Here is a 20195-nt window from a genome sequence, read left to right as displayed (position 1 = left end):
GTACGTAAAACGTATATACGAAACAAAAACGTACGTACAAAGACGTATGTTGAGAATTTTACTGTTTCTCTTTGAATTGCCGGTTGGCCGTATTGATACTTACTACTAAGCATTGGTGACTGGAAGGGATATTCTCCCCGCACTAGTAGTGCCAGAAACCTCTGCACAGAAATAAACATTTATTTAGGGCTGTTGCCCGTTCAACGTTCAAGTTTATTCTGATCGAAACTGTTCGTACAGCAGCTCTATTTAAACAACTTTCTGAGCCTCACGCAACGCTCTCCTCTTTTCGATCAGATCCTGAGTAATTTGTAAACAGTCTCACAAAACGAAAAAAAAACGATGAGTACACTGGTTACAAAAGCTTCGAGTGATACAAAAAAAAACCATGAATGACCAGGCGGTTTTATTCAAGAAATTATTCATACTTCATTCGAGGTAATAGCACCAACCAGTTGTAACATTCGACGTTCCCTTTTCCTTGAATTTAGACGACTTGCAAAAAATTAAGTGGTTTGGGGATGCCCTCTCTTTCAATAAAAATGAAATGAGACTTTAATGACTCAATGAAATCTTTTCAAATGTTTAATTTATGCCATTCCCATCGAAATTGCCATCGAACTATAAATTACAATTTTCGCGTTCGTTTTTTCATCTCATTTTCTTTTCTTTTTATTAAACTTCTCCTTAGGTAGGACACGTTTCTGAAGCACTCTTCATGCAACGACAAGCGTATATTATTGATGATATACAATTTTCCAAGTTGACAGTGTTCCCTCTTCTACTTTTTCGATGATTCTACTTTAATTTCTTGTTAGAAAACTTTTCGATCTGGCTGAGACATCATCAAAAATACATTTCCAGCTTATTGAATATTGGAAGAATTGAGGAATGAAATAATTGGGAAAAAATGTGCAAAATGAAAATAAAGCAGCAATATAAACCATCAAACGATTTGAGGTTTTGAATGGAGGATACTTTTTTTTCCAATTATAAATCCCTTGAACAGAATTAACGCACATCCATACCACACATATATAGCACACGTTAGTCAACTCAATGGAAATCTAATAAGATACGGTGTAAAATTGGGTAAATAAGTGAAATTCAATACCTGGTAACAACTTTACATGAGAGCGAAACGCCATGCTATATTGGGTCGTGTTCAGCTTCGAGTAAAGTGTAAAAAGTGCTCTAGACATATTATAGCACCACTTTCACCAATAAATTAAAAAAAACAGACTCAAGTTTCTTTCAAAGAAACGAAAGTAGTTTGCGTATTTGAACGTAATTTGAGTCCCGAAAGCAGTAGAGAGACTTATTTTATATTTATTCTCTGGTAACTTGTGTGAGTTCATTTCAATTATTCCTAATAAGGGAATGCCATTAGAAAACAAGCAAAACAGTAACGAAATGTTTTAGACCTAAGGTCAAGCTCAGACAAGTCAATTGGCGAAATTAATCACCAAAAACATTTGAACCAATTTACAAAACTATTATCTTACCTCTTACCTTTACGCTAATTAAAAATTACATAAACCAATATTTAAGTCCACTCCATTTGATTTAGATTTTTTTCGTATAAGCAATTTTCCCTCTCAAGAGATGTCGCTGTTTATATTGTACGATGATTGGTTCAGCATCATTTCTCCACTATGCATTCTATCGTTCAAAAGTATTCGATCATATGGCCTTTTCAGTGTAAATTACCAAACTTCAGGAGACCGCCTAAAATCGGAATGGTCCCGGATTTTCACGAAAGATGGCGCATTGGATAGCTTGATCCTTAAACTTTAAGGGAAAAATAAAAAAGGAAAATTGACCTACTGTGAAAATTTGCAGAAATTTTAATTTTCCCGAAGGTCTGCATAGCCGGGAAACGTCGTTGTTCGACCACTATGCATTTTATGAAAAAATGTAATAGAATCTAATTTAATAGAATCTATTCCATTTGAACTTAAGGTACAAAAGCAGAGAGATGCTAAGATGACGGCTGCGACCAGCCGTCATCTTAGCATCTCTCTCTGTCCAAAAGTATCTTTCCCTACGGCCATAAAAGAATTTTATTTTATGTGATGGATAATATGTTGAGTCCAATAATCTATATCTTCTTGTCTCCTGAATTATGTCTAAATTTTACAATTAGACCCGATCGTAAGTGTTGTATGTATAAATATTGAATTTGAAACATTTTGCTGATGAGTGTTCTGGGGCTATTTTAATTCTGTATTAATTGCAGAAGTACCTAAATTGAATCCCTAATGAAACGAAACCCTCAAAGTGAAAATTCGTCATAGCTATACACCACTTATATATTCATCTATAATATACGTTCGAGAGCATTCCTTTACGAACATATAACTTTCAATATCCTCCTTAATCCATAGTACAAGTGAGTGTTCGACTAAATCATTTGAAAAGGAAAACTAATTAATGAAGACATCAAATTGCTAAGAGGGTTAGATTTTCGTTTCTTTTGTCGACTCATGTAACAAAGTTTAACATAAAATCATTTTAAAATGTAAACAAATTTAAAAAAAAAACTTTTAACCTCAAAACAATTTTATTTTTAATTTTTCATGAGTTATGTTTGTTCCATATTAGTTTCAAATATATTTCACGTAAGAGTAAAGACTCTTTTTACTCTTCTTCCAATTCCACGTAACAAGTAAGTGAAACGTCAGTTCCACGTAACATGTAAGTGAAGCGTCGAAAGCACAGAAAACGATGTGGAAAACGTAAAAAATATAAAAAGTTCTTTTTTTCGGAACGTTTTAATTTTAAAACAGCAACGTCATTGACGAGAATCAAATTGCAAATAATATTCCCCGCGATATTTGTGTAGCATAGTTTAGTATTTGTATTAGTCATCAAGGTTGTTAACATCTTTTCTTGCTCTTTTCTTATGTCGCGCTTTCCGCTGGTTTTACTATATGCAAAAGTAAATAATTGAGATCGTCCACATAGAGACAGAACCATCTCTTCACGGGTGTACCACTTTACCATAAAAATTGTCGTAAAATACCATCGATGGCAATTGCCGAAGACAATTAAAAGTTACTATAACAGAAAATCGTTGTTGCCGAAAACTATAACATTCATAAAATTAAAAAACGATTCGATGTTTTTGGAACAACATTCAACAGGGCTGGTACAAAAATCAAAAATGTTCTAAGGCAGCGACAATAAAAGTTGTTCTAAGTTACACCCCTGTGCATTTCTTGTCGCATTCATTCTATGTTCTACAACTTGTATTTTATTGTAATTGGTTATTCGAAACATACTTCAGTATCGAATATTTTTATATTTACTTTTCGTCTTCCAGTTTCCTTTGTTGCATTTTTCGTTAAAAGAAATTTTTCCAATTTAGTTTTTGTTGATAGGAAAGTAAATACAATCGGAAACTACATCAATAAAAGACTGTACCTCGTATATGAACGTAGCGTCTCTGAAGATTTACAATAAAATTGGACGAAAATACGAAATCTGGAATAGTTATTAAAAATTGGTATTAATTTTGTTAATTGGATGGATAGTGAAATTTGATACGCGCCCTAGGAGTAAACATTTATGGTTCGTAAAGTTCGTGAGTATGGTGATTTCGTAGACTTTTGATATAAAATATATGGAAAAAGCGACAAAAGTTCACGAAATTGCCATACATACGATCTTCACGGCGGGAAATGTAAACTAAGCGGAAGAGGTATAGGTAGAGATAAGTGAAATTCAACATGTTTACAGTTTTGAGTAGGTGTTGTGGTTTGTAATCACACAAAATTTGTTTAACAAATGAAAATCTAGATTTTTTACTTTAGTATTTCACTTTTGTTGCGAGAGCGTGATTAAAAAAAATTCAGAAAATCATGCCCGCACGTTAGTAAGCGGGCGTGACGCAAGTCCACTACCAAAAATGTTTTACAAAAATGTTTTTGAGGACGGCGGAGCATATTTACAGCAACTTTTTGACTTTTCTACCCCTTGGCCCTAATGGCCACCAAACTGAGATATCTGGAATCTAGGAATCCATACGAGGTTGGTTCCTAAATTTTGGGATGAGAGATGATTCCTCTCGTACTTCCAAACTTTCATCGGATTTTTCGATGGATCTGGGTTGTTTTCGATATAAGTGAGGTGTTCCGAGGCTGGTTCATAAATTTTGGGATGATAGATGACTCCTCTGGCACTTCCTAACTTCCATCGGAGTTTTCGATGGATCTGGGTTGTTTTCGATATAAGGTAAGTGTTCCGAGGTAGGTTCCTAAATTTTGGGATGAGAGATGATTCCTCTGGCACTTCCTAACTTCCATCGGATTTTTCGATGGATATGGGCTGTTTTCCATATAAGTGAGGTGTTCTGAGGTTGGTTCCTAAATTTTGGGATGAGAGATAATTCCTCTGGCACTTCCTAACTTCCATCGGATTTTTCGATGGATTTGAGTTATTTTCGATATAAGTGAGGTGTTCCAAGGTTGGTTCCTAAATTTTGAAATGGAAGATGAATCCTCTGGCACTTCCCAACTTCCATCGGGTTTTTCGATGGATTTGAGCTGTTGTCGACATGTGATGCTTACAAAGCTAGTGACACTTACCCATAAACTTCCAAAAGAACTGATATCCACCAAAAAACCCTAAAGGGTGAAAGTGTGACGCAAGTCCCTGTTTCTACTTACAAAATAACTGATATCGCTGAGGGTGACGCTTTCTGAGACGAAAGTTTTATCAACAAAAAATTGACCCAAAAAATGTAAGAAAGAAAATTTTAGAAAAAATTGCGGCACATGTGGCAGATGATTGACATATTTTTCCCTGTTTCAACTATTTTCCTAACATTAGTTTCCTCAACATCTGCCACTTGTGACGCAATTTTTTCTAAAATTTTCTTTCTTAAATTTTTTGAGTCAATTTTTTGTTGATAAAACTTTCGTCTCAGAAAGCGTCACCCTCAGCGATATCAGTTATTTTGTAAGTAGAAACAGGGTCTTGCGTCACACTTTCACCCTTTAGGGTTTTTTGGCGGATATAAATCTAGATTTCCATTTGTTCAACGAAATTTTTGTGGAATCAATTACAAACCAAAAACGACTCCCAAATTAGAAAACACTTCGTCTACATTTTAAAGTGAATTTAAAATTTTAAATTTGTGCCACCTTAGAGGCTCTCGTTTTTATACTTGTGGCGGTTCAAAAAATGTTGTTTATTTTGTTGAAGATCATATTAGAGAGTCTAAATATCCGTTAAAAAAATCTGTTCTAGTGCTATGTCAATTTTGTTTATTTTCACTCGATGTCGGCTTTAATGTCGAAAACTAATCTTTTTTATTTTTATTTTTATTACTCACCAAACAGAGGAAACTCACCAGTACCGAAAGCACATGTGCTTATCAGTGAGATTGTTCGTACAAAATTTTCCTCACTACCTCAGTGAGATGATTTCGTTCCATTTTTTTTAACTCGTATGTGTGAGTTTTTGGCTTTCTGATTGTATCTCTTGCACTTTTGCTAACATTTACAAGGATGTTCCCTAATCAGCATCATTATATTTCAAAATAGCGAACCATTTTTCCGTCACAGTTCAATCGATTCATTTTCTTCGCTTGGAATTTTCGAATCAAAGCTACAGAAGTGATTTGGAAAGTGAGAATGGTATTATATTCAGCATATCTTCGATGGGTGTTACGTATAGGTGTGTAGTCAAAGCTCATGTTTGCTCACGTTTCACTTTCACAGAATCTTTAGAATAAATCGGCATCAAATGCGCAATAAATTTATTCTAAATCGCAGATTTTCCCAAAACTTTTGGTTCGGATTATTCATAAAACCATGTGTGTGCTGTGCTTCTAGGAAAAAATACAATGAAACCGAAAATGAATTTACATATTTGTGTTTGCAAACACTTAAATTCTGATGTGTATAAAAAGCCATAGAAACGGTAACGGAATACCTGCTTTATGCAAATTAATAACGAGAAAAAAAAACTTTCTCCACTGGTACAGCACCGTACATATTATATACACTTCTACACACCACTCAAAAATATGTCTTCGCATTTCCATCAAAAGCACTGGCATGCTGGAAAATATAATTGCTGAGAAATGCGATAATAAGCAATTTCCCCCAAAACAGCAATGATTGAGATTTATTTGGTCTTGTTAACGATGGTGGTAGGATGGGATCCCAAAATTTTTTTTTTTTTTCTAAATTCGATATGCCGACGAAAAACGTTCCCTTCCAAACTGTTATTTCGTTCTGTTCATTTGAACCATATTCATTCCATCCATTATTAATCGAATCGTAAGAGAAATATTTATTTTAATTGAGTTGCGTGTAAAAGTTTACATGTTACATGACCATTGATTCTCGCAAGTCATCCCATATATCGAGCGGAAATCGTTCCAGAATGCGAACCAACCGATTGCCCTTCCTCGCTGTTGAAACCAAGACTCCCGTTTTAACCTAGTTGACCGAATTTATTCTGATTGTATTCTTAACATTAATTGCCCTGAATTTTTTTTATGGAAAATATCAACACACTCTCTAGCAAACAAACTCCATTTTGACGCTGTCAAAATACCTTTCTTCATTTCAATTTAACTGCTTTCTCTTCGTTTGACTTTGCACACAAAATCTCTGTGAAAGATATAATACACAACTTTACCCACCACATGGTTCAAAATTATTAGTACATTTCGGTATCAATTTACTGATGTCAGCGCTCCGAACAGGTCAGGTCAACCTGATATGCATGTTAACCTGATTTGACCTGAAATTTAATTTATTTATTTCTTGGTTTTAATCGTCTACTTAACAAAGCCGACCAATTACCTGACCTGACCTTAAATTATCTACCTGTTTCAGCCTGACCTGAGAAAACCTGACTAGACCTGCAGACCTGAAATCAAACTACTTCGTTTTTTTTCGCATGTTCTTTCCTCGATTATTTTTGGTAAATCACCGATGAAAGAATTGGCTTCGGTACAAACGTTTATTAGACACTACAGCTGAAATTGATAGGTCCACCATATAAATTTTGGCTGTACTGTTCAATGATCTTTTCATTGCTTCATTGTTATTTATTTCGCAACATAGAGCGCAAAGAATGATCGATTATGAAAACGAAACGAGCAAAATGGTCCTGCAGGTTTCATGTCAGTGATTAAATTTACTTTTTGGAAGTACTTTTACAACGTGACATACATTGACGAAAAACCTCCTTCATCTCACAGTTTTGTCGTGGAACTTCCCACATCTTCCGCTCGAGTGTGGCATATTTCATTAGCGTAAAGCTGAAACGTAAAAAATCAATGACGACCATAGTAAAGAAATTAATTGACTCCAATAGAAGGCCTTTGTAAAACGATTACAAATTTCCATAAAAATATTGCTTGAGACAACGAACGCCCAAAGGGAAACCGACCGAAAACCTTCGTTACAATATCCAGGGATTATGCTAATAAATGACGACAAAATGATACTCATTCCAACTTTGCTAAAGTGAATATATTCATTCATTCATTGGATATATTCGTTTAGTCTAGCACCAAATCGTAGTAAAAACAGTAAATGGTTTTTTCGATGGAAATTTTGCGTTAACCGGATTGAACTAATCCTATTGATTGGTAGTAAATACATCGGACATGTGAGTGACTTTGAGCAGATAAATCTCTGTAAAAAAAATGGGAACGAGGAATACATTCGACAATTTATCGATCGTTAAATTACAAAATCAGAATGAGATAGAACAAAGTTATAACGTTTATTCTGGTTATAGGTCGCAGACGGAAATTTCAAGGCAGAAATCGCGCTCTATTTGTATTTTTTTTTAAAAAGCTATACTAGATCAAAGGTACCAAGGAGAATCCTCAAAACGTAAAGGGTGAAAGTCCTTAGAAATCCTGCCAAAACGGTTAAATATCCTCTTAAAACCAGAGAAAGTTCTCAGGAGATTTCCTTTTGGAAAATTTTTTGTCAACCAAATGTGCAAATATCCATCCGCCCATAACCTCATAATATGTACAGCCAAGAACAAAATTGAAAATGTGATTAATTAAAATTGCCAATTATTTTCATCTTAATTTTAAATTAATGTTTTTAAGATAAATGGTAATAAGGATATTATCATTCGCAGCTGTAAAAGTATACTCTGTTTATTCCCGTTGTCATAACATTATTATTACTTTGGTATCATCCGCAAAGCATTGCCAAAAAATATGCTAATATCATTGTTTTATGATGATTTTGATATTACGAATTTTTCTTGTATAAGCACAAGGTGAATGGAAATTTGAATATTTACCTGGTTACGTTTACATATAAATTCATTGCGATGGGATGAATTTTTAGCCCCGTACGAAGTACGAAGGGGCTTATAGGATTACGATGCCGTGTGTAATTGATGGAATTCGAAGCAGACGGTAAGGGCAAAGTGTTTGCCTATGTTCATAGATGACGAATCCGCAATAAAAATTTGGGCCGTCTGTCCGTCTGTCTGTCACGTCGATATCTTGAGTAAATCAAATCCGATTTCAAAATTTTTTTTCCCTGAAAGATAGTCAAAATAGTGAGGCTAAGTTCGAAGATGGGCATATTAGGGTCGGCCCTTCGTGAGTTAGGGCCACCTAAGTGATTTAAGGTCTTTTGGTGATATTTATGGCAAAATAAACGATGGAAATGTAAATGACACGGCAAATGATAGGTATTGTCAATACCAGGAAAAAAAAGTTTTTTAAAATCGGGTGAGTGGACCGTGAGTTAGGGCCTTAGAAGTGAAAAGCTACTAGGGCCCTATGTGTATTTTACATATAACTCAAGTAAATTTAATCCGTTTTTCGTAATTTTTGTTTCATTTGGAAGGTAATCGAACGCCGAATAGAAAGTTGTTGAAAAAAAAATTAAATTTGGGTCCTTGGACCAAGGCCACTACTAGGGCCCTATGTGTATTTTACATTGAACTCGAGTAAATTTCATTCGTTTTTCGTAATTTTTGTGTCATTTGGAAGGTAATCAAAGGCCGAATAGAATGTTGTTGAAAAAAAAATTAAATTTGGGTCCTCGGACTAAGGCCGCTACTAGGGCCCTATGTGTATTTTACATATAACTCGAGCAAATTTCATCCGTTTTTCGTAATTTTTGTTTCATTTGGAAGGTAATCAAAGGCCGAATGGAATGTTGTTGAAAAAAAAATTAAATTTGGGTCCTCGGACTAAGGCCGCTACTAGGGCCCTATGTGTATTTTACATATAACTCGAGCAAATTTCATCCGTTTTTCGTAATTTTTGTTTCATTTGGAAGGTAATCAAAGGCCGAATAGAATGTATTTGAAAAAAAAAATTAAATTTGGGTCCTCGGACTGAGGCCGATACTAGGCCCTATGTGTATTTATACTAAATAAATTTAAATTTTAGGGCTATTTGAAATTTTTGTTTTATTTGAAAGGAACGTCGTACGGGGCTTCGTAATTGCGCTATGCGCAATTTCTAAAAGGTACACATTTCATAATAATTTGACTTCAACTACGTTTACGGGTGCAATAGGTCTACGGTCAAAGTAGGGTGACAGACGCACTAGGGTCACGTACGCAATAGATATACGGGTTTGTACGGGGCTCAGTCGCAGCAGACGCTCCGACTGTTCTGATGGCTCGTTTTTCTTCTGCATAACTCAACTAATTTTCTTCGTTCCATCAATGCTATCAATTCAAATTTAGATATTAATTCCGTGCATGGTAGAAAGGGGGAAAGATATTACAATTTTTAACGAAAATTCACAAAAGTGATCTCACCGTCGACTCGAGTATCCAAACAATATAATGGTCAAAACAACCGCTTCCAAAATCATCTACCTCAAAAAAATTCACAGTTCCGGTCATATATCCTAAAATGGATCCGTCATGTAATGAATCACTTCCGCTGCATCCGAATGTAATCTACCAATTGTCTCACTTTCCATTAGGTAATTAATTGAATGATGGAATGGATTGTTTGATGCGTGTTTTTCGACAACTTTCCTACATTAAGGCGTCATTCATAAATAACGTCCGATGCTGGGACGAGAGAAAGTTTAAAAGCTTAGGAAAGCATGGAGAGTGGAGTGAAAAACTTACGAAAAGTGTGGAACGTCCTTAAGAATAGCACTTAATTCACAGTTTCATCTTGCCCACAATTTCGATACTTCGAATAATTTTGTGACAAAACAAAATGTGATAGTTTGCAAACTGTTTGGAGTTAGTTTTCGCCTCAATGGGTATGATAAATTACGTTCAAATAAAGCATACACAGCTTTTAGCTTAGAATATCAATTCAAATAACGTTTGCTTAACTTGAAAGGCCTATATTATAGTACTGAAGTTAATTGATCCTACAATAGTTTTGCATTCAACGTCTAAATCCATACAGACATCGTTCTTAATTTCGTATCAAAAACATCAAAGGCTAATGTATATATTGAGGCGCTTTATCCGTGTATCATCAGGATACACACAATAGCAGCACAAAGACTTTTTTTGTTCAATTGCTCAACGAACGAAACGAGGATATTAGTTAGTCGGTATCGATTGGCAATGGTAAGATTTTTTGTTTTGTCTCTTGCCTGTAATTATTATAATGAGCGTTTTAATGCTCATTTTTCAATATTTTTGTATGAACATTTTGTGAATGTACGAAATTGTTTCTACTAATGAGTTCGAAAGACACGAAACTTTATTTAGTTACTACTCCTCCGCATATATTCACTATAGCAATGCAACAAAGACGAATGTTGCTTTGGCCTTTCGTTATCCAGCCCTAGACCGGGGGCCTAGACTATGGAGCGTATTTATAGCATTTTCCAGAAAATAATAAATTCTGTCATTCAACGTACGTTCTCAGAAAACGAAACCAATTTCATTTAAAGCACAGAAAATTTTATTAATGAACATAAAATTGAACACGCTCAACTGAATTTAATATCATAATGTCCATGTGTACATCAGGGACTATTTTTGGGAAAATATCTGTCCATATTTCCTTGAATTTTCCCGCATTTTTCCTAGATTTTTCCTGACTACTTTGCCCCGTAAAAAATTTCACTTTCCACTCCGTTTCTCTGATGCTATTTCAAATGTGAAATCTACGAAGCTGTATTGGTTAGATACCAAAGTGGGATTTTTTCCGTGTGCAAAACAGTAATTTTCGCAATGAATGTTTTTGGGAAATCTTGGAAAAGTGTGAGAAAATTCGGTATAATTCAAGAAAATATGGAAAATATTTTCCCAAAAATAGCCTCTGATAGCCTCTATCAGAAGTTGATTTTTTTTTAGATTTCTCTCTCGTTGAATTGATTTGTTCTGTCTCGGTTGAAAATAAAACTCAAAAATGCAGTATCGAGACGTTTAAAACGCATCGAGAAATGCTGTGAATGGGTAGTATGAGGGTCTCAAGTATTGCAGTTCGATGAATATCATTAGCCCCGTACGAAGTACAAAGGGGCTTATAGTATTACGATGCCGTGTGTAATTGATGAAATTCGAAGCAGACGGTAAGGGCAAAGTGTTTGCCTATGTTCATAGATGACGAATCTGCAATAAAAATTTTGTCTGTCCGTCTGTCCGTCTGTCACGTCGATATCTTGAGTAAATCAAATCCGATTTCAAAAAAAAAATTTCCCTGAAAGATAGTCGAAATAGTGAGGCTAAGTTCGAAGATGGGCATATTCGGGTCGGCCCTTCGTGAGTTAGGGCCACCTAAGTGATGCAAGGTCTTTTGGTGATATTTATGGCAAAATAAACGATGGAAATGTAAATGATAGGTATTGTCAATACCAATCCAGGAAAAAAAAGTTTTTTAAAATCGGGTGAGTGGACCGTGAGTTAGGGCCTTAGAAGTGAAAAGCTTCTAGGGCCCGATATGTATTTTACATAGAACTCGAGTAAATTTCATTCGTTTTTCGTAATTTTTGTTTGATTTGGAAGGTAATCGAAGGCCGAATAGAATGTTGTTGAAAAAAAATTAAATTTGGGTCCTTGGCCTAAGGCCGCTACTAGAGCCCTATGCGTATTTTACATACAACTCGAGTAAATTTCATCCGTTTTTCGTAATTTTTGTTTCATTTGAAAAATAATCGAACACCGAATAGAATGTTTTTGAAAAAAATTAAATTTGGGTCCTTGGCCTAAGGCCGCTACTAGGGCCCTATGTGTATTTCACATATAACTCGAGTAAATTTCATCCGTTTTTCGTAATTTTTGTTTCATTTGGAAGGTAATCAAAGGCCGAATAGAATGTTGTTGAAAAAAAAATTAAATTTGGGTCCTTGGACTAAGGCCACTACTAGGGCCCTATGTGTATTTTACATATAACTCGAGCAAATTTCATCCGTTTTTCGTAATTTTTGTTTCATTTGCGAGGTAATCAAAGGCCGAATAGAATGTAGTTGAAAAAAAAATTAAATTTGGGTCCTTGGACTAAGGCCCTTACTAGGGCCCTATGTGTATTTTACATATAACTCGAGCAAATTTCATCCGTTTTTCGTAATTTTTGTTTCATTTGAAAGATAATCGAACACCGAATAGAATGTTTTTGAAAAAAATTAAATTTGGGTCCTTGGCCTAAGGCCGCTACTAGGGCCCTATGTGTATTTTACATATAACTCGAGCAAATTTCATCCGTTTTTCGTAATTTTTGTTTCATTTGCGAGGTAATCAAAGGCCGAATAGAATGTAGTTGAAAAAAAAAATTAAATTTGGGTCCTTGGACTAAGGCCCTTACTAGGGCCCTATGTGTATTTTACATATAACTCGAGCAAATTTCATCCGTTTTTCGTAATTTTTGTTTCATTTGAAAGATAATCGAACACCGAATAGAATGTTTTTGAAAAAAATTAAATTTGGGTCCTTGGCCTAAGGCCGCTACTAGGGCCCTATGTGTATTTCACATATAACTCGAGTAAATTTCATCCGTTTTTCGTAATTTTTGTTTCATTTGGAAGGTAATCAAAGGCCGAATAGAATGTAGTTGAAAAAAAAATTAAATTTGGGTCCTTGGACTAAGGCCCTTACTAGGGCCCTATGTGTATTTTACATATAACTCGAGCAAATTTCATCCGTTTTTCGTAATTTTTGTTTCATTTGAAAGATAATCGAACACCGAATAGAATGTTTTTGAAAAAAATTAAATTTGGGTCCTTGGCCTAAGGCCGCTACTAGGGCCCTATGTGTATTTCACATATAACTCGAGTAAATTTCATCCGTTTTTCGTAATTTTTGTTTCATTTGGAAGGTAATCGAACGCCGAATAGAAAGTTGTTGAAAAAAAATTAAATTTGGGTCCTTGGACTAAGGCCACTACTAGGGCCCTATGTGTATTTTACATATAACTCGAGCAAATTTCATCCGTTTTTCGTAATTTTTGTTTCATTTGCTAGGTAATCAAAGGCCGAATAGAATGTAGTTGAAAAAAAAAATAAATTTGGGTCCTTGGACTAAGGCCACTACTAGGGCCCTATGTGTATTTTACATATAACTCGAGCAAATTTCATCCGTTTTTCGTAATTTTTGTTTCATTTGCGAGGTAATCAAAGGCCGAATAGAATGTAGTTGAAAAAAAAATTAAATTTGGGTCCTTGGACTAAGGCCCTTACTAGGGCCCTATGTGTATTTTACATATAATTCGAGCAAATTTCATCCGTTTTTCGTAATTTTTGTTTCATTTGAAAGATAATCGAACACCGAATAGAATGTTTTTGAAAAAAATTAAATTTGGGTCCTCGGACTGAGGCCGATACTAGGCCCTTCAAAAAAATAAAAGACTAGGGTCACGTACGCAATAGATATACGGGTTTGTACGGGGCTCAGTCGCAGCAAACGCTCCGACTGTTCTGATGGCTCGTTGGAAGTTGTTTTTGGTTCCAGATTCAGTTTAATTGTTAATTGTTTTATATACAAAATAAATGTTAGAATTAGTGTTGTAGAGCTATAGATTTGATAATTGTTGGCGCCCTTCTCACAGTCGCAACTAATCTAACTATAGTTTGTTGAGCTTTAGAAAACACAATTTTAAATTTATCAGAGTTTCAACAGTCAATCGATATTCCCAGTCAGTTAAATGATTCCGAGTCTATGAAATTTTAGCGCGAAATTTGAATTCGCAAATGGATCTTTATATTTTGTGCCAAAATGTCATAACCGAGAAACACTTTATTGACTGGGAACATCGATGAATTTTAGAACTCTGAAATATCTCAAATATGTTCAGAACGTTCAGAACTAAAACAACCCACTGTAGTAGTAGTAGCAGTAGTTTATTGACAAAACATATGTAAGGCAAAGCCTTTTTTATTTAAATATATTTCGCGATCAAGACAAGTAGTTCGAATTCGACTTCTCTTTACTACAACTGTTTGAACAAATTTTCGGGGTATTTGCTTCTGTTCAAAAAGCATAGTAAAATCCAAAAATTTAGTTTTAAAACCAGTGAACCACCAATCTCGTGGTGTCTTATGTTTCTTGGTGCGGATGTGTATAATTCTAATTAATTCCGAGGTTGTTCCTCTTAATGTGCGCTTTCGCTCGAAAACTTAACTTAAGTTAAAAACATATTAACCCTTTTAAGAAACGTCGCTGTAGCTATGATAGGACGGTCTATTGAGTAATAGAAAATCTGTGTACAAAGAAATTTCTATATCTGACTATGAAATAATCCAATTGGAACTAGCACACTAGTCAGCAATTTTCCATGCGTAAAATTGAGTTACTTCTTCTTCAATAAATATAAATCTTATGAAAGTTCAATTCCTTTTTTTTTACATTTTACACCCTATTCAGTGCCTAATGCTTAAACAAATTATTTAAATTTATGATAACGAGAACGCTCGATTTACATCGACATTTTTACCTCATCGTAATATGCTCTTTACCTTTTTTTATGAAATTGTTCTGGCTTTATACATGTCGCATTTCACACCACTAAATTTGTGTCACCAATTGTCACACAACAAGACTGCAACAAAATATGAACTGAAACAGCAAAACGATATTTTGCCAGTTCACATTTTGCCAGCGTTCTGGTTTTATTGGAATATTTAGGTCTGGCCTATGAGTGTCATTTTTAAAGAGTCTTTACGGAGTCCTTTGTCATCAATAGAAACGACAAAAACAAGTGACAAGTTTCACATAAATGAAGTAATAGATTTCCCATCAATATCTAGACCAAAAGAAGTACTAGATCGAGTCAAAATTAAAAGTGAAAATATAACTCAAAAGCGATACCGTAATGGTACACATAGACAGTCAGGGCCATCGCTATAACCCAGTAAACGTTTGCACATCTCCAGATTTTTTTTATGGATTTCCCAATACATTCTTACCGCTTGACCCCACAAATTACGGTGCATTTATCAATTTAGATAACTTTAACACCTTTTCTACCACATTATGGTATTATGGTCGACATGTCGACAAGAAAATGTTATTTCGTGTTGGTTCACGTAGGTAAAGGTGTGATAATATAAAGAAAATGTGAGAGAGAAAAAATTGGAAACTTTCTAGTGATGCCAAAGGGTACCTACATTTTATCGGTACAACATAACTTTTCTGACAACATCCTGCACAACATACAACACTCGGCGTAGATACATAACACCAGACTGACAGATGAACTCAATTTTTTATTCTTACCATCAACATAAACTCAATTTTGTAAGTGAATAAAAAATTGTTTGCTATTTTCAGTCAATTTAATTGCGGTTTCCCTCTATACGAATTTTTATGCTTCTGCTTGTGTATGACTACGTGTTATACATACGTCTGTGTGTCGATGCTACACTGTAGAAGTAGTAGAACATATTTATACCCATCAAGAAAATGTAATGAAATTTTTGAAGAAAAATAAATTTATAAACATTTTGCGGTTTATTAACTAGGGTGCGCCAATCGCCTCATTACGAAGGATTTTCATATTTCAATTTCAAACAGAAATCAAACAAATCTGGTCTGCTCTTCAGAGATCACGATTGTATAGCTTGTCTGAACTTTATTTCAATTTTCTCGATCTATATCTGTCAAAAAACCCTAAAAGGTGAAAGTGTGACGCAAGTCCTTGTTTCTACTTACAAAATTACTGATATCGCTGAGGGTGACGTATTCTGCGCCTCAGCGCAAAAGTTTTATCAACAAAAAATTAAACCCAAAAAATAACCCAAATCCATCGAAAAATCCGATGGAAGTTGGAAAGTGCCAGATGAATCATCTTTCATCCCAAAATTTAGGAACCAACCTTGGAACACATCATTCACGACGAAAATAACCCAAATCCATCAAAACTAATTCATAATTGCTAGCTGAAAAAAAATTCTTGTGACACACACACACACAAAACACATAGTATTGCATTGTATGTAAACTTCCGGGAGTTCCCAAAAACGCTCGCATACCACAATTTTTTTAAATCCTATTTTGATCTAGTGCCCGAGATTGACCTATAACCAAAATTTCAGGAAAATCGTAAGAAACATTTAGGAGTTACGAAATCGTCCTTTTTCATAGGAACTAACTAACTAACTAACTAACGTGGGCGATTTCAATTATCTGAAATTTTGCTTATTTTCATACAAAAATCAATATTTGGGCATGATGACGACTCAATTTGCGCTTACGGCTAATAATTGCAAGACGGTAAGTCTGTAAGGTTATTCTGAGACAGCAAACTGGTCATTTCATTGTAGATTCTTGACTGGAATAGAACCGTAATTCCAACAGATTATGAGCCCAGACACATTGAACTGACACCGCTTACAGTGCAAACTGGCGCTGTAGATTAATTGCGACAGTTCAATGTGTCTGGACCCATAACCTGTTGGAATCTATAATAAAACGACCACTTTGCCGTCGTATGTCATCTTGACTCTCTTTGGCTCATAATTCATTGAATTTGTTTTCGCATTAATCTTTCACGGACAGCAATACTCATCAATCGAAAGTAAGCGAAAATCTTGTAAGCAAAGCATTTTACAGCAAGTATGCTAGCGTTTGTACCACAGCATGAATATAGAAAATATTTGTTCCACGTAGACTGGACCTCTGCTATAAGCGTTCAAACAACACGTGAATCAAACTTAACGAAGGCATTTTCAGTTATCCATGTTCCGTCTGTATACCAATGCAATGTTGAGTTGGTGCATGCAAAATTCAATTGAATCCAATGTGAAACTTTTACACCAATCCGGTCTATATCAACATCAATACCAAACTAGAAACAGTCGGCTTTGATAATAATGATTACATAATCTCATCGTCTCTTTCGTTTCCATACATCGGTAATCAAATGAACGAAAAAACAGCGCCACTACTGGTAACGAGAGCTTATTACTTTATAATATTTAACTAGGTCAAACTTATAATAAGTTATTCAACGACTATCACTCTCCTGTCTAAAAATGAAATAAGAATGCTTTTCCACCAGTTGGTGTGGTGCATGTGCAATGGCGCTGATGAGTTATGTGTGCATAGCATGCTCAACCCAATACAATTGTTTGCTTTGACAATATCGTGTATACCAGCCAGAGCGTACAGTAAACAACATTTTCAGCATCATAACATATTATCATCATGGAGCTTTGCTCATGATTTCTTTTCCTTCTTTGTTTCCGTCGTGGATTTTAAAGCATTTTTAGTTGACGTTAATTTTACTAAAAAGGGGAAGAAGGTACGTAAGGCTCGGAACGGGTCGGGTTCGGTCAGACCGGAAACCGAACCTGATCTTGACCCGAACCGGAACTAAGACTAAGACTAAATTTTACACTAAAAAATGCCAAAAATTTCGGGTTAACCCGAACCGGACCTGATTTATTTGAAGATCTCGGGTTCAGGTCAGGTTCGGGTCAAACCCGAAATGGAAATTCGGGTTCGGGTCAAGTACGGGTTGAATAACTTCGGGTTCGGGTCGGGTTCGGTTTGAACCCGAAATCGAAAATTCTGGTTCGGGTCAAGTTCGGGTTGAACCCGAAGTCTTAGTTCCGGTTCGGGTCTAAGACCGGTTCGGGTCATAACCTGAACTGATCAGGTCAACCCGAACCCGTTCCGAGCCTTAAAGGTACGTTCGTTTACAAAATTAAGTTTTGTTACATGCTAGTCGTTCACTCTGCAATAACGACACGATAATTGACTCAATTTTGAACGGATTTGCAGATTGGTTGGAGACTGGTTGGTTGCTTCATTGACAAACAGAGCTTTCTGTTTCTTTTACAGAAAAATCTCTATCTGAAAAGCCAACTAAAAGCTTTGCTCCCGAACCCACTATATCAGGTCTCAGGACCATTTAAACTCCTTAAAACCATCCAATTTTTGATATTCTCTGAATCCTACACATACCTTGGAGGGTCTACGCATTCCTTGCATACCTCTTCATTGCAAATGAAACACGTGTCGATTACGGCCTCGCATATTCTCTTGGTAAATAAAATTCTGTTTTTCTGTTTCCGTTTTTTGCTTGTGGTTGTATCGTATACTCAGCACTCAATCGAGATCCAATCTTGTAGAATTTCCACCTTAGCCACTCGCTACAATTTTTCGCCCTAAAAATCCACATAAGTATCTGTACAAATGCTCGAAGAAGGTTTTCATTCAAAATTTATATCCCCCAGATGGACTGGGATTAGTTGAACGAATGTTATGTATCCAAAATCATGGAGGAACGTGCCGCTAGCAATGAAGATAACATTTTCGTTTTTATTTTGTAAAAAAATGTTGTGTTTTCTCGATGAATAAAATTTGCTTTTTGCAAATTAATTCTTAGCCCCGTACGAAGTACCATGCCGTTTTAGATGTATTAGAATTACGTCACAGTGGGGCTGACCAATTTTTTTTCGACAAGTCAATGTACATGGAATTTTATTCGTGATTATGAAAGGATGTCATCTCACGATTACTTTAAGCCCAAATTTAAAATATTTTATCGGGAGAGTTCCCAGAAAAAATTGTTTTCTTCTAGATCGGTATTGGTATTTGTACTTTGATGAGCTCTGGCGGGCGTCTATCTTTTCGTTGCAGCCTACGTTCGTTATTACGTCATAGGCAGATCTGTCACCATTGAAAATATGCCAAATTTACCACAGGTTCCTAAAAAATACAACTGGGGTGATACCCAATATGTGTCAATGTCGAATTTCTCGAAATATTTATATGTACGGGGCTCAGACGCAGCAAACTCTCGGGGCTCCGACTGTTTGACGGTTTGTTTTTTTTTTTTTGATAAACCAAAAATTGATGAATGTAGTAAGATGGCTGTCGGCAAGGTTTTTTCACTGAATACGCTGAATACACAACAGAAATTGATGTAGGAAGCTAAGAATTAACGTTTGTCCAATATATAGGATTTTGAAATCCATTTGGAATTAAAACTTGAAATATCTCCTTTCTCGACGTCGAATGTTTTCATATTTAATAGTTATTTGTTTACAGAGGGAAAAAAATATCAAATTTTAAATAAGAGTTCGTAGCCGGAGCGAAGCGGGAGACGCATTTTTGCTCGAGTTGGATTTTCCTGTTTCTCCCGGAGGTGTATGGGAACTTGATGCAATGCCATTTTCAAAACCTTAAACAAAGTGACAGTTTAAGTGAAAAAAATTCTATTTCATACCTAGGACCCGATATGAAAAATACTGTTCGTACCACGGACTAAAAGTCTTTTTTAGCGTATTCGATTCCAGACCTCGCCTTCGGCTCTGTCTGGAAACTTCTCACACGCTAAAAAAAGATTTTTAGTCCTAGGTACGAAATGTACTATTTTTGCCAAAGACAAATCACCAAGAAAAATTGACAAAAAGTGACCAAAAATGATTTTGTTCGATTCAAAGGAGTTATGTTCGATCTGTTCTATGAAAGGTAACGGAAGGGCGTTTTGTTCGAAACTACCCTTTAACGAAAGGTAATGGAAAGTCGTTTTGTTTGATCCCAAAAACGTTTAACTCGATTTTTTAGTGCGTCGAAAGAGATTTAATGCGTTTTTTTTTCAAGCAATCAAAAACAGGCATGAGCGCCGACGGAGAAACCTCGGCGGCGACTAGCCGAAAAAAATTTCTCGGCGGCGGCGAAAAAGTCGGAAATCACGAAAATCAAGTAAAAATTGAAAACAATAAAAATCGAGAAAATTCGCAAAGATCGATAAAGTTTTCTCAAATTTGTGAATTAACTGATTGTGCGCCTTCGGCTCGTTCCGCAAAGGTCATACT

General features: G+C 35.4%; 1 protein-coding gene and 1 long non-coding RNA gene across 2 annotated transcripts in view; one reads left to right on the top strand and one right to left on the bottom strand.

Annotated features, from left to right (window-relative positions):
* LOC119067745 (J domain-containing protein) overlaps window positions 1-20195 on the top strand; it is a 79048-nt gene that overhangs the window by 20518 nt on the left and 38335 nt on the right. The window lies entirely within an intron of this gene.
* LOC119067749 lies at window positions 5238-16578 on the bottom strand. The gene is made up of 3 exons (XR_005086017.1): window positions 16404-16578; window positions 13599-13605; window positions 5238-5249 (listed from the first exon to the last, which is right to left on the bottom strand). It is a non-coding gene; the product is annotated as an uncharacterized LOC119067749 (long non-coding RNA).

Source organism: Bradysia coprophila (assembly GCF_014529535.1).
Source record: "Bradysia coprophila strain Holo2 chromosome X unlocalized genomic scaffold, BU_Bcop_v1 contig_128, whole genome shotgun sequence".
Lineage (NCBI taxonomy): Eukaryota > Metazoa > Arthropoda > Insecta > Diptera > Sciaridae > Bradysia > Bradysia coprophila.
The sequence above is the reverse complement of the archived record's forward strand: the minus strand, read 5'-3'. Positions and strand labels throughout refer to the sequence as shown.